At 39.9% G+C, this 14,053-nt stretch overlaps 1 protein-coding gene and 1 pseudogene across 23 annotated transcripts in view; one reads left to right on the top strand and one right to left on the bottom strand.

Moving 5' to 3' along the window:
- The window catches only part of MAGI1 (membrane associated guanylate kinase, WW and PDZ domain containing 1), a 678,927-nt gene that overhangs the window by 320,106 nt on the left and 344,768 nt on the right, over nucleotides 1-14,053 (bottom strand). The window lies entirely within an intron of this gene.
- Nucleotides 10,247-11,722, top strand: LOC108294017 (annotated as a pseudogene).

The following is a 14,053-nucleotide window of genomic DNA, read 5'->3' as shown; positions in this document are numbered from 1 at the left end:
AACTCCAAGAAAAGTAATTGGAGCAGGGGATTTTGCTTTATAAATTTCAGAATTCTCAGATTTTTTTAAACAAACTTACTGTTTTTGTAATTTAAAAAGTAAATCTGGAGATAAGGGAGAAAAACACTCCAATTAAAAACACAGAATTGGACCAGGCCAGAGAGGTCATCTAGTAAAGGCTGTGTCCACCATCTCCATCAAAGGAGAAGATACTCCTTTTATTCAGACTCGGGAAGGAGGTGGCAGAGTTCCCGGGTAAGCCAGTTGATTATTATACAACCTGAGCAGTGATAAAAAAAGCTGCCTTTTATCTGCCCCCTTCTTCTCATTCTCAACTCAAAGCCCAATCCTTTTGTTCTTTCCTCAAGAGCTATAGAAAACAGATGGTTCCACCATCCTTTGAATCTGTCAATGAATCACACAAAATCAACAGTGTTTTTCTGGAGGGACACTATTGTGTTCAACAATACAGAATGACATATCCTAGTCTGCTCCCCACATACAAACATACCAGACTCCATTATTAATGAGCTATTCAAAGGGATTTTACCAATGTACCTAATTTAATTCAACAATTATTAATTCAATGACTCCCGTGTTCTTGGTATTTTATTATGACCTGTGTAGGACCCTTTGGAAATTTAAAATGTTATGGTGGTCAGGGAGATACATGATGAGAAAGAGATCAACAATTCAGGGTAGTTTAAGGTTAACTAGGAGAATGTGCAGATATTATTATTTCTGAAGCACTGTGAAAATCTTTAGAGTTGAGACTAGGTTAAATAAGTTGAGGAGATAAACATTCAGGATTTTTTTTTAACGTTTCATTTTCTAGTTCTAAACGTTATTTTGTATTTTTGTTTGTTTACCTAAAAAAAAAAAAAAAAAGGTATTTGGGTGGGGATTTTTATTGTTAGCCAGCAAGGGTCAAGGCAGGGGTACAGAGCAAGGTGGAGACAGGGGGACTAGGAGGCTTCTGCAGTCACTAGGGCACCAACAACAGAGGCTGGGTTGAGGGTAGGAGCACAGTGATATCAAAGACTTGAACTGACTCAGTGACACACCAGCAAGGTTTGGGTCTCAGTGACCAAAGGGGATCTTCTGGTAACTGATGGACACAATGAAGAAGAATGTTGGACTTGAGCAGGGTGCTTAAGGTAACAGGGAAGAATCTCAGCACATGGAAACAGAAAGGTGGTTTTAAAAGTCAACACTGGACCCAGACTTAGGATTTAGGAGACAGAATCATCACTTCGTGTTCCTTCACTCTCCAGACCTCACAGCTATCTGCAGTTAGTATGGGAGTTTGGTGGCAATTTCTGTACTTTCTCCCACCCTTTCATATCCACGTCAAAGGTCAAACTCTTCATATGCCAAGAGAGGCACCTCGGGCGAACCCCAATCCACAAAGGAATGCACTAAATCAGTGGACGTGCTGCACACAAAGACAAAAATCCAACACCATATTAATCATTGACAGGTTGTATTTCTTTTTCCTTAAAAAATTAGCTGCTTATACAGCAAAGTGAGAGCAATGTTGCATTTTCCTTAAGTATCTATTCTGCAAACCAAGAAATTAAATCAAGCTTTGTTGCTAACAAAACAAAAGAGCTACTTGGTAACAAGTAAAAACACAAGGGGATTAGGAGAAAACATACACACAGATGTCCACTGGCCCCAAGTGGAGGGAACAGATCATGTCAGGGAATAGGTAGCCGGCACTTCCTCAAGTCCACTCCACATTCTTGGATGCAGACTCATATCTGGTTAACTGACACTCACCCACAGCTTGCCTCACTAACAGCAGGAAGCCCAGAGTCATCCTTTCTTCTCTTTCCTTTTGCTCATCAGCACTGCTCTTTTCAAATTTTGTCAGCCTGTTGTGTTCACACTCCTTGAACAAGAAAACTGTCATTTGGCGTGACATCTCTCTCCTACCCAGGAACTCAACAGGCTCCTGAAAACCTGCGAAATTCCACACATACTTATTCTGTGAATTTTGAAAATCTCTTACTCATTTTAATGTATCCTTCTATGATGGTGATTTTCTATCCGCAATGACACCCAAATGAATAATTAAGAATCAACCCATCTTCCAACTTGAATAATGGGCGTAAAGAGTGACAGAATCCTTTCTTACTTCCGTGTTCCACTTGTTCAGGTTTTCCTCCTCAATCATGTTGTTTAATTTCTCGTCAGCTAAGCATATCTTTAGACTAAACAAAGCAATTTTCCTCTACAGTGTGTCAATTCTGTAGTGAAGGTTTTCTGTTTACCTGCCTACTTCTTTAGCTCAAAAATAAACAAATAAAAACAAAATAAAATAAATATCTTATACTCAACGGTCACAAGCACCCTTCATTTTCATTGTGATTGACATATGAATCCCACACAGTGAGACGGGCCTGAAAATCCAGCACTCAGTGACTACTTCATCTCAGGAGCATCCTTTTACCAGCAGCCATGGTGGTAAGAGCTGTAGCTGACATTTCCTAAGGATTCTTTGATAAATCTCACCACTTCCTTAACTGCATTCCCATTACTTAATTAAAGATGCCCTGGGGCTGGGCATGGTGGCTCACACCTGTAATCCCAGCACTTTGGGAGGCTGAGGAACCAGAATTCCTTGAACCCAGGAGGCAGAGGTTGCAGTGAGCCAAGATCATGCCACTGCAGTCCAGCCTAGGTGACAGAGCGAGACTCTACTTCAAAAAGAAAAAAATGCCCCTGGAAAGAAAGGCCATCAAGAAAAAAGGAGAATGGGAGACCAAGGCACAGAACCAGATACAGGGAGCATCCTCAGGAGCTTCTGCATGCTGCCTGTGATTCAAGGCCCACAACTCTTGACCTGCAGTTTTCAAACCCACTATCTTCAAACAGGGGTGTGGGAAAATGTCACCAAAAATTGTGTTAATAATTGTTGTTGGTTTAAAAATTATTTTTTTTCCTATAAACTAGAATAAATCTAGGGCATGTTTATTTAAAACAGTACTCTCAGTCTTACATACCAATATGGCCTAGTTTGCATGAAGCTGGCTTGGGTGGTAGCAAAGGCTAGGACTACTGTAGGACCAGGGTCCTTACTTCTTAAGTAGGATGAAGGCATGCAGAGTCCTTACTTAGAAGGTAGAAAGATTAGCTGTCTCTCTCTTTGATCCCAAAGCTTTTTCCCTTCTAAGTATGGAAACGAGAAAGCTGAGACAGCATCCTATAGACAAAGGCCTTATGTCTCTCATTTTTTCTTTGTATGCTTTATATTCTTCCATAACACTAGGTAGTACAGTTCTAGCATCTTCCTCGGATTCCAGTGCCCTACCCTATCCTCACCTCAGCCTAGACCCACCAAGGGACAGCAGCCCTAAGCAGGTCTTCACCAAGTTACAAGGTACCATCTCTCACAGGTCATTCATTCTTTCTTTTTGATCTGTCTCTGACATGAGTATAATAAGAATATGGTGACCATACCATTTATCATTCAAACAGGGGCACTCTTGTGAAGCAGGGCTTATTGATTGATCAATTGATTGTCATATTTATTTAGAGACAGTCTCTTGCTCTTTTGCCCAGGCTGGAGAGCAGTAGTACAATCATAGCTCACAGCATCTTCAACCTCCTGGGCTCAAGTGATCCTCCTGCCTTAGTCTCCTGAGCAGCTGGGACTACAAGCACACACCACCACATCTGGTTAATTTTTATTTTTTAATTTTTAGTAGAGACAAGGTCTTGCTATGTTGTCCAGGCTGGTCTTGAACTCCTGCGCTCAAGAGATCCTCCAGCCTCAGCCTTCCAAAGTCCTAGGATTACAGGAATGAGCCACAACACCTGGCCTGAGCCACCATGCCCAGCCAGCACTTGAAATAATATAATCATGATGTAATATGCTATTTTCAAAATATTAAAATTATAATAATGATAGCAATTATGGGACAACCAGGCATACATACTGGAATTATCCTTTCAGGCAAGTCAAAAATATATAGCATGAGTTTTTCTCACAATGGGATGCAAAGATTCAGTATGTTAGTTTGGGCAGTGGGGAAGATGAAGAATCAATTTTGGCCTTCTTGAGTTTTTAAGCCATTCTAGCAAGGGAGTTCTCCATGAGTCCACAGATCCAGACCTACTTAATCAAGATCTGCAGTAGTGCTTAGGGACAAAGCACCTACATTCTCATACTTTGATTTATCATCTGTGCATTAGTGTCTCAGGGACTTTGAAAATAGGGCTTAGGTACTATTTGGTCTACCAGCTAAAATGCCATTATAATTACTTAAGAGCAGCCATTTCATTATTTATAACACTAAGAATAATTCTAAATCCTTTGTCCCATAATTTATTCCCTTTCTCTTTCAAAGACTGGGTCTCATTTATAGACCACAATCTAGAAACATCTGCCCCAAATAAGCTATGCCCATAATTCCATTTCTCACTGGAGTCCCTAGAAAGTAACAAAGCATCTATATGACACTGAAAAATAAAATCCTTATTTTATTCTATCATTATTTTAGAATGTGGGTTATATCATTTTTTACTCTAAATAAACCACCCAAACATTTTTAAGAAAAAAAGCAATTCATATGTTTATATATCCAACTGGGACAGACATTACAATTTACACTATCATTTTGCTGTCACATTGTTTGGAAACATTTTCCAGAGAAGATAACCCCTGAAAACTTTCTGTTTAAACAAATACTAGCAGACCCTCTGCACTTCTATTTATGTTCAAGTTTACTAAGACTCAGTACAAAGCCATTCTGCTTTTGAACAAAGTACTCATAGAGAACAAGTACTTTCCATATCTTCATCCCCATTCTCAATCATACAGATAATTCGAACAAAATAAAAAGAACTTAAATATTAGATGCCCAAGCAAGTAGATAATACAAAAACAGAACAAGTTCATAGCAAGATGTTTAATAAAAGTTGCTTTTTTGTTGTTTTCTGTTTTTTGCAATTAAGAGATGAGGTCTCACTAGGTTGCCCAGGCTGGTCTTGAACTTGTGATCTCAAGCTATCCTTCCACCTCAGCCTCCTGAATAGCTAGGATTACAGGCACATGCTACTTCATCCAGCTGAGTTTGGCAGGTTTAAGTGGGCATAAATAACATCATTCGCATCCACAATTTTAACTTCTAGGGTTAGCTTTTAGGGTACTCAAAGGAAAAAAGAAAAAATTCCCTGGAAAAAGGGAATTTATTTCCTTTAGTAAAACAAACACCCTCTGAAAAGAAACCTAGAAAATGAACCCAAGATTAAAAATTAGCATGATGGGTGGGTATGCAAAGCCAGAAAAGGAGACCCAGTGACAACAAGCAGCTCAGCCCTAGACTAGCTAAAATGCTCCTTACAAAGAAGGAAGTGGGAAGCATCACTCTACCCAATTTTAAAGCTCATCATATAACCATAGTAATCAAGACTGTGGCACTGGCAAAGGGAAAAAGAACTATATCAAGGGAAGAGGAATACAGAACCCAGAAATAGACTTAAAATATGCCCAACTGATTACTGATCAAAGTACAAAAAGCATTCAATGAAGGAAGGATATAGTCTTTCAACAAATAGTGCTAAAGCAAGTGACCATCCACAGGCAGCATTCACCTGCCTCTCATACCTTACTTTACAAGTCAAGGGTAACTTTCATCTTTCACACCAAATTTACTTAGCATGGATCATGCACTTAAATGTGAAACGTAAAACTATACAACTTTTAGGAAGAAACTTAAGAAAAAATCTTTAGGATATACAGCCATAGAAAAAGTTCCAAGGCCTGACACCAAAAGCATGACCCACTCAAGGGAAACTGAATCTAATCAAAATTTAAAACTTTCGCTCTGTGAAAGCCCACATAAAGAGAATGAAAAACAAAGCTAACAGGCAGAGCACAGAGGATTTTCAGGGCAGTGAAAATATTGTGTATGGCAGTGGTCCCCAAGCTTTTTGGCACCAGGGAACAGTTTTTCGTGGAAGATAATTTTTCCATGATAAGGAGATGGGAGGGCTTGGTTTGGGGATGAAACTGTTCCACCTCAGATCATCAGGGATTAGTCAGAGTCTCCTAAAGAGTGCACATCCTAGATCCTCCACATGAACAGTTCACAATAAGGTTCACACTTCTATGAGAATCTAATTGCAATGCTGACCTGACAGAAAGCAGAGCTCAGGGAGTAATGCTCACTTGACGCTGTTCAACTGCAGCTGTGCAGCCCAGTTACTAACAGGCCACAGTTCAGTACCAGTACCAGCTGTTGTAGTTGTTTCTTTAATTTAAATTTTCCTATTTTTGGGATAAATGTCCAAGAGTACAATTGTTGGTTGAATATTTAGGGTTTTAAAATTATTATTATTTTTATTTGAGACAGAGTCTCTGTTGCCCAGGCTGGAATGCAGTGGCATGATCATAGCTCACTGTAGCCTCAAATCTCTGGGCTCAAGCAATCCTCCTGCCTCAGCCTCCTGAGTAGCTGGGACTACAGGTGTACTGGTCTGTGGCCTGGGGGTTGGGGACCCCTAGTATATGATATTATAATGTTGGAAACATGTCATTATAAATTTATATACAGAGCTATGTCACCAAGAGGTAGCCCTAATGTACACAATGGATTTTGGGTGATAATGACATGTCAGTGCAGGTTCGCCAACTGTAATGAAAGCATCACTCTGATGTGGGATGTTGATAACGGGGGCTGTGCACGTATGGGGGCAGGGAGTATATGGGACAACTATAGGCGTGTCTCTCAATTTTGCTGTGAACCTAAAACTGCCCTAAAAAAACCCAAAATCTTAAAAAAAAAAAAGTAAAATACAAGCTATAGGCAGAGAGAAAATACGTGCAAATCACATACGTGACAAACAACAAGTATCTAGGACATATAAAGAATTCTCCAAAGTCAACATTGAAAAAAATAAACAATCAAATTAGAAAATGGGCAAAAGATCTGAAAAGACAACTGACTGAATAGGATATATATATGGCAAGCACATGAAAAGATGCTCAACATCATTTGGCATTAAGAAAATGCAAATTTAAACCACAATGAGAGCACTTCACACCTATCAGAATGGATGAAATGAAAACAGTGATGCCACCAAATGCTGGCAAGGATGTGAAAAATCTGGATGACACTCACATACTGCTGGTGAGATGTAAAATAGTATAGCTATATAAGAAAACTCATATTCATGCAACTACAGTACTTTGGGAGGCCAAGTAAGGGGAATCACTTGAGCCCAGGAGTTTGAGACCAGCATGGGCAACTAGAGAGATCCCATCTCTACCAAAAAAAAAAAAAAAATTTTTTTTAAGTTATCCAGGATGGATGGCATACACCTGTAGTCCCAGCTACTCAGGAGGCTGAGGCAGGAGGATTGCTTGAACCCAAAAATTTAAGGCTACAGTGAGCTATAATCACATCTCTGCATTCCAGCCTGGGTAACAAAGACTCTGTCTCAAATAAAAACAAAAATAAACCCTACATATTCAACCAACAATTGTACTCTTGGACATTCTTCCCAGAAAAAGGAAAATTTAAATTAAAAAAAAGAACTACAACCACGATCTGTATGCAAGTGCTCACAACAGCTTTATCTGTAATAGCTAAAAACTAGAATCAGCCAAGATGTCCTTCAACAACAGGTAAGTGGTAGAACTGTGGAATACACAGATCATGAAATACTACTTGGCAATAAAAATTATATATTCCATTAATATAAAATGTCTGAAATGACCAAGTTCCAGAAATTGAAGACAGATTTGTGGTTGTCAGGAGTTTGAGAGGGGCCAGGAGAGAGATGGGTGCAGCTATAAAAGGGATCTTGGTGGTATTAGCACTGTTCAGAATCTTGACTGTGGTGGTAGATACACGAATCTACATGCATGATAAAATTGCGTACATCATAATACATACATACGCACAAAGGCATATAAGCAAAACTGGGGAAATCTGACTATACTTGTTAGGATTTGTTTTTGTTTTTGTTTTTTGAGACAGAGTCCTCTGTCGCCCAGGCAAGAGTGCAGTGATGCAATCTCATCTCACTGCAGTCTCAACCTCCCAAGCTCACGCAATCCACTGACCTCAGCTTCTCAAGTATTTGGGACCACGGGTGCAGAATACCACACCTGGCTAATTTTTTTGTATTTTTTAGTAGAGATGGGGTTTTGCTATGTTGCTCAGGCTGGTCTCAAGTTCCTGGGCTCAAGTAATCCACCAGCCTCAGCCTTCCAAAGTACTATGATTACACGCATGAACCATCATGTTCGACCTGGTAGGCTGTATTAAAGTCAATATCCTGATTGCAATATTATACCATAGTTTCAGAAAATTAACGACTGGAGGAAACCAAGCTAACTGTAGAAGGGTTCTCATGGTATTATTTCATAAAACTGCATATGAATCCACAATTACCTCAAAATTTTCCATTAATAACAAGGGCTGAAAATTAGTATCATTAAGATGCACACTTCATAACAGAAGTGAAAATACCAGCATACAAAAGTAGTGACACTATTCTAATTTTGTTAAAATGTGAGCACGTTTATATATTTCTTCATTAAACAAAAAAAGATTACAAGAAAAATCTGGTTAATAGTTGTCATTTCTGGGTGGTAGGATTACACATATGCTTATTTGCATTTTAACTTTTTCCTCAAATTTTAAATTTATTTTTCAAACAGTCTAATGAATGTATCATTTTCATATTCATGTTACAAAAATGCTTGATATCAAAAGCAGAAAAATTCACCTCATATATATTTGGAATTACACACAATGTCAAAGAACGTTGCTTCTCTGGAGGCTAAAATGTTTTCAGTTAAGAGACTACCTGAGGTGATCATGTGAATTTAGAAGCAGCAAATAAATACATTCTCCTATTCAACTAATAAAACTCACCCTACATATTGCTATTTTCATTCGATCACATCCATCAGTTTATGTTTTGGTAAAAATAAGGCTTTCAGGAAAACTACAAAGTACAAATGAACTTCAGAGGATTATGTCGCTCTGAATAACTGCTTTCTCGCCTTTCCAGTATTGGAGGAATGCCAGTGGTCTCTGACACTCAAGGGCTACTGAGAGAGACAGAAATTAAGCTGGAAAAACACAATTCAGTCTGTGGTTACTAGGAAGTTAGACACTTTTTTTTTCCCCAAAATAATATCCATTTGCTTCAGATTCTTCACAGGCCTCCACTTAACACCCTCTTGCAGCACGGTGCAAAACAAATCTGTCAGCTGCAAATATGGCCATAGAAACTTTTTCCCCAATTACTAAGGAAACAAAGTGAACAGCAGAGAAAACACCTCCGGAAAGACTGTACGGCTCTGCGCTCATGTTCTGTGCAGTAACTGTGGCTCTCTACTTGATTTTCTTTGGCCCCTGGCTCATGGGACAATTTGCTTGAAGAAACTAGGAGCAGTCATATCACACCTCTGAGTCATTTTATGGCCTGTTCCTCCATTGGCCTCTGGGTTCGGAGGTTCTCTATAGATGGCATCTCTCCTGTGGGCACTTTAGAAATCTGTAGGGGTGTTTTCTAAATTCAGAGAGGCAGGGGATTGTGGCAGCAGCTAGAAGCCAAAACTGGGATTTGGTAGGCAGAATCTCTCAGTGAATTGTGCTATGCCATGCATGACTTCTGACTGTCTCCATGGACAGTAAAGGAAATGCCAAGCATCTGAGCCAAGAATGTTCCTTCATTTCACATAAAAAGAAACACACAGTATGTTTTTTATAGTTTTAATACACACCACATGCTAAACCATGCGAATTTAGAGGAAACTGCTACTTTGTTTTCTTTGTAACCTTACTAAGGGTTATCATTTCGGAATGCTGAATCACAAACAGCAAGGTCATTTCTGGTTTACGGTAGCCCATTTGATGCATCTGTAGCAGTAACTTTTATAGCTGAAACATTCACTGTGATTCTATGTATAGGCGCAAGCATCTGATTACTTCATTAAGTCCTAAAAAGTCTTGCTATTCAAAATGCGGTTGCGGAACAGCAGTACTGACATCACTTGGGAGCTAATTAGAAATGAAGAGTCTCCAGGCATGGTGGCATGCACCTGAAATCCAAGCTACCTTGAGAGGCTGAGGCAAGAGGATTTCATGGGCCCAGGGGTTTAGCACCAGCCTGAATAACATAGCAAGACCCTGTCTCAAGATGGTAAAAGGAAAAAGGGCAGGGGGGAGGTGGGGAGGGGTCATTGCTGTGGCCTCCATTGTTTGGGATTTAAGGCACCATGAGAGGTGACAAAGGTCGTGGTTGTGGTGGACACTTTCCCTCCAGAAGAGACCCAGGAGGAGAGTTCAGGCCCTTTGTACCACATATCCCATTTGATTCCTATTTGTGTGAAATGGCTTTCCCTTGGGTCAAGCCAACATCTGATGCAACTTCCTTCAGTGAGGCCTTGCTGAAGAGAAATCAGAACCCAGCTCCTGATTCTGCTGAGCAGGCCTCTCACCTTCCCCTGGCAACAAAAATAAACAATGTGATTGACAATTTGACTGTGGCTCCAGGGACACGTGAAGTGCAAACTGAAGAAGTTGGACGCGTGGGCTCCTATAAAAAGAGAACAATCGCTACAGGCCACAATGCAGCTGCCCCTTTGGTAATACGAAAGATTCTGCCAACATTAGAAGCTGTTGCTGCCCTGGGAAACAAAATTGAGGGAAGCCTGAGAGCACAGGATCCTTCTGAAGCTTTTTTTTTTTTTTTTTGAGACAGAGTTTCACTCTTGTTACCCAGGCTGGAGTGCAATGGCGCGATCTCGGCTCACCGCAACCTCCGCCTCCTAGGTTCAAGCAGTTCTCCTGCCTCAGCCTCCCGAATAGCTGGGACTACAAGCGCGTGCCACCATGCTCAGCTAATTTTTGTATTTTTTCGTAGAGACGGGGTTTCACCATGTTGACCAGGATGGTCTCGTTCTCTTGACCTCGTGATCCACCCACCTCGGCCTCCCAAAGTGCTGGGATTATAGGCGTGAGCCACCATGCCCAGCCCTTTCTGAAGTTTTGACCACCTGACCAACGAAACTGGCTTTGAAATCAGTTCTTCTGATGCTACAGTAAAGATTCTCATCACAACAGTGCCACCCAATCTTCCAAAACTGGACCCAGAACTCCATTTGGATATCAAGGTATTGCATGGTGCCTTAGCAGCCATCCAATATGCCCACTGGTTCAAGGAAAATGCTTCCCGGCCCACAATTAAAGTTGTCATCAGACTACTGAAGGACTTGAGGGTTCTATTCCCTGGCTCTGAGCATCTCACACCCTGGATCCTAGACCTACTAGGTCATAATGCTGTGATAATCCAAACAGACAGCCTTTGGCCCTAAACATTGCACACAGGTGTTGCTTATAGATTCTGGCTGCAGGGCTGTTTCTGCCAGGGTCCGTGGTTATCACTGACCTCTATGAGAGTGGCAACTTCAGAGGACACACAGTCATGACCCTATGACAATAGGACATAGTTGGCTACACAGCTCAGACTCTGGTCCAAATCCTCTCACATAGTGGCTTTAGAAGATCCTTGGCTAGGAGGGTGATGCCAACCATCTTGCTTCTGAAATATGTACCTGGGATGGAGTGATAGTAACACCTTCAGAAAAGACTTAGAGAGGCCACCTGAGACAAAGGAAAGACAGGAAGAAGAGGAGGAGACAGGAGAACCACCTCAAAGAGAGAAAGAAGAAAGCATGGAAACTCAAGAGTGACCTTCATTTCACTCTCTTTCCTACCCAAAAGGGGGAAGAAGGGAGCTTAAGTTAGCTGCTACTGGGTTTTATATGGTGGCAGACATTTCCATAGGGTAGGGAAGATAGCAGAAAGGGAAATAAAATCTATAGAAGTGTCATTCCACTGGGTTTTGACATTGGCTTAGCATCCAATATCAAATGTTGGTATTCTCCTTCATTACAGATGGATGGCATAATGACCTATGCTATCCATCTATAATGAAGAGGATACCAACATATTTTCCTAATATTCTAAATCCCCACCTCCTGAAAACCCCTCTCTTAACTAATACTTTGCTGTTGAAATGTTGTGAACTATTAAGTGTGTAGAAGTTGTGTGTGGTTTTTTTTTTTTTTTTTTTTTTTTTTTAAAAAAATATCTCCAGTGGGGGGAAAAAAAAAAAGAAATGCAGAATCTCAGGCCCCCACATTGGAGCTGCTGAATCAGAATCTACATTTTAACAAGATCCCTAGGAGAAGCTCAGTTCTAGTGAACTTGCACCCAAGAATGTATTACACATACTGCAATACGCATCATTTATTATGTTACTGTCTTTTCATTTTTAATTTCTATAGACACTAGTTGAGTCACTATATAATTTTTTAAATTACGTATACTAATAGGATGCATTATCTATTCATCTCCTATTAGGATAATAAAGGGAAGACATTAAAAAATATTTGTTACAAATCAGAGAGGCACTGACTTCAGAACTAGTAAGAAACTATCGACACTGCCAGCTCTGTACCTTTCTTTTTCTACACTATCAATAGCTCTGGAAAAACAGACTGCAAGAGAAGCAAATGTAAATTTTCCTCGACTATGATTTTTGTGCCCCAAATTGTCCTCACTGAGATGTTAGGTCACTAAGATGTGGTGCCTAATGCAACTTGACACTCACAAATGGAAACATCTAGAAACACATAATCTCTCTGAAACCCAGATATCAATGTCTTCAACAGAAAATAAATGTTCCAGGAGCACTTCCCTTGAACAGTCACTGTTCACTTTTTATTTGATAAAGCATTCCACCTTACTGCCTCTCACAAGGAAATGTGCCTTTGCTTTTATCAGATAAAGTTTTGTTTTGAACCAAAATAAAGATAAGATTGGATTTTCCCAGGATACAATAAAACAGACCTGCATTCCATATTCCTAACTGCCCAGTTCTACCAAAGTGTCCCACCAGTAGCTCAAATGCATTTCACCTTCAAATTCACACTCAGCATCTTCTTTCCCAAATCAACATTTTGTCCTTTGCTCCCTATTTCAGTTAATAATCCAAAGTAAATAAAAATTAAAAACCCCAATCTCCTAGTTCTACAATAATAAAATATCCTTCAGAATTAACCATGTGCCAGGTCACAGTGACACCAAGACAAAAGACACATCATCCCCCTGGTAGAGAAGCCCATAGACAAGGAAAACTCCTGATCTGGTTACAGTTACATAGTCTGGAATATTTAAAGTCATCTTAAAATCCTCCCTCTCAGTTGCTTCCCATAGTGAAATGTCAGGACCTGTTAACTTTATTTTTGTGCCAAGTGTCCATTTACTCACTCCATCAGCACCTAGTCATCTAACTAACCTAATTAGCTGCAGCTTAACTAAATAGAAGGTCAATTAACTGAATTTTTTTTAATTCAACTCAGGAAAAAAAGGTTCTTCACAAGCCAGCAAGCTAAGGGCAAGTATATGAGATACCTGTCATTTTTACCTGCTAGGCTTACATTTCTGCGCTTCTGGCCACAGCACCTCTATTTTCTTCTGGGGATCTGTATCTCATGCCCCTTCCCCGGCTCAGCATATGTTGTTTCACTGAGGTTGACTCTACTCCTTGGCACAAGAGCTGTACACAATCCAGCTTCACCTACCAAGCAATAGGAGGGATTGGAAGGAAGACTCACTGGGCCCAAAGCAGCCAATGACATTTAAATCAGACACTTTGTCGGAAGGATAGAAAATAAAGGTTTAATTTCCACTGCAAATGTTGAGTAAACTACCTGAAGTCTATTTGCTTACACAGTCAAATATATTCCTTAAGAATCAACTGAATACAGAGGAAGAGAAAAACAAAGAGACAGAGAAGGGCTGAGTCCTGGTGACACATTCTTAGCTTAAAAACCCTCGCCTAACACACTGTTATACTGTTACTGCTATAGCCAGTTGGAGTTGTCTTTTTGACACTTTCAAAGAAAGTCTTAACAGAAATGTTTTAAATGCTTTTTAAAAAAAATTGCTAAATTTTGAAAAACAGCACTAGATGTACGACTTTTTTTTTTTTTTTTTTTTTTTTTTTTTTTTTTTTT

This window comes from Cebus imitator, unplaced genomic scaffold, assembly GCF_001604975.1.
Source record: "Cebus imitator isolate Cc_AM_T3 unplaced genomic scaffold, Cebus_imitator-1.0 Scaffold556, whole genome shotgun sequence".
NCBI lineage: Eukaryota > Metazoa > Chordata > Mammalia > Primates > Cebidae > Cebus > Cebus imitator.
Note: the sequence above shows the minus strand (reverse complement) of the source record. Positions and strands in the feature narration are given on the sequence as shown.